At 63.2% G+C, this 844-nt stretch overlaps 1 long non-coding RNA gene across 1 annotated transcript; it reads right to left on the bottom strand.

The window, feature by feature from the left end:
• Nucleotides 1-433: 433 nt before the first annotated feature.
• Nucleotides 434-836, bottom strand: LOC109364535. Its single transcript, XR_002110456.2, has 3 exons — nucleotides 740-836; nucleotides 572-640; nucleotides 434-473 (listed from the first exon to the last, which is right to left on the bottom strand). It is a non-coding gene; the product is annotated as an uncharacterized LOC109364535 (long non-coding RNA).
• Between the last annotated feature and the right edge of the window lie 8 nt (nucleotides 837-844).

Here is an 844-nt window from a genome sequence, read left to right on the forward strand (position 1 = left end):
TGAGCTGCGCCTCTTCCACGGGCCGTCCAGTGTGCAGCAGAGGAGGCACGGGGCGCTTGGCTGGCTCAGTGCTGTCCCCACGGTGCTCGTCTGCCAGCCGGCAGGAGATGCATCCGGGCGGCAGTGCCAGGCGGGTGAGAACCACGCGGGGCTGCCTCCGCTGCGCCTCAGCCATCAGTTGTGCGGTGGTCGGTGACAGAGGTGCATGGGCAGCCATGGGGCTCGTGACGGGCAGCTCAGGGGATGCTGTGTGCTGCCCAATGCTGTGTGCTGCCCAGGTGAGTTGCTGAGGAGCCCAGGTTCAGCATCTGTCTCGTTGCTGAGCTCCCGGCTGGCCCGGGGGGACTCAGGCAGCTCTGTGATGGAAGAAGCGGTGTTGGGGCTGCTGGAGACATCTGGGCTCGGTGGCTCGGTGGCAGTGGTGCACTGCATCAGCTCTTCCCTTTTGCAGCTGTCCAGAGCACTCGCCGCTTCTGGAATAGCAGAGCATCCCCCAGAACGATGATGGCAGCCTTCCCACCCCCGCTCGGTGCGGACAGCCACCCGTCCTGTGTGCAGACCACCAACTCACCATCAATGCAGGTGAGGAAATGGTCAATTTCCACATCGCTGGCAAGACTGCTGGTGCTGGGTCTCTCTTCTGGAAAACGGAAGCAATCCCCAGTGGGGCAACGCCAGCTTTCCCAGAGCCACTCGGCGCAGACAGCCCCCCCGGCAGCTGTGCTGCTCCCAAACTCACTGCTGTTGATCCACGCGAGCAGCTCATCCATGTCTGCGGTGTCATCCAGGATGCCTGTGTTGGCCGTCACTTCTGGAAAAGGCAGAAAATCCCCAGAGGGGCACT

The sequence above is a fragment of the Meleagris gallopavo genome, unplaced genomic scaffold (genome assembly GCF_000146605.3).
Source record: "Meleagris gallopavo isolate NT-WF06-2002-E0010 breed Aviagen turkey brand Nicholas breeding stock unplaced genomic scaffold, Turkey_5.1 ChrUn_random_7180001867081, whole genome shotgun sequence".
Lineage (NCBI taxonomy): Eukaryota > Metazoa > Chordata > Aves > Galliformes > Phasianidae > Meleagris > Meleagris gallopavo.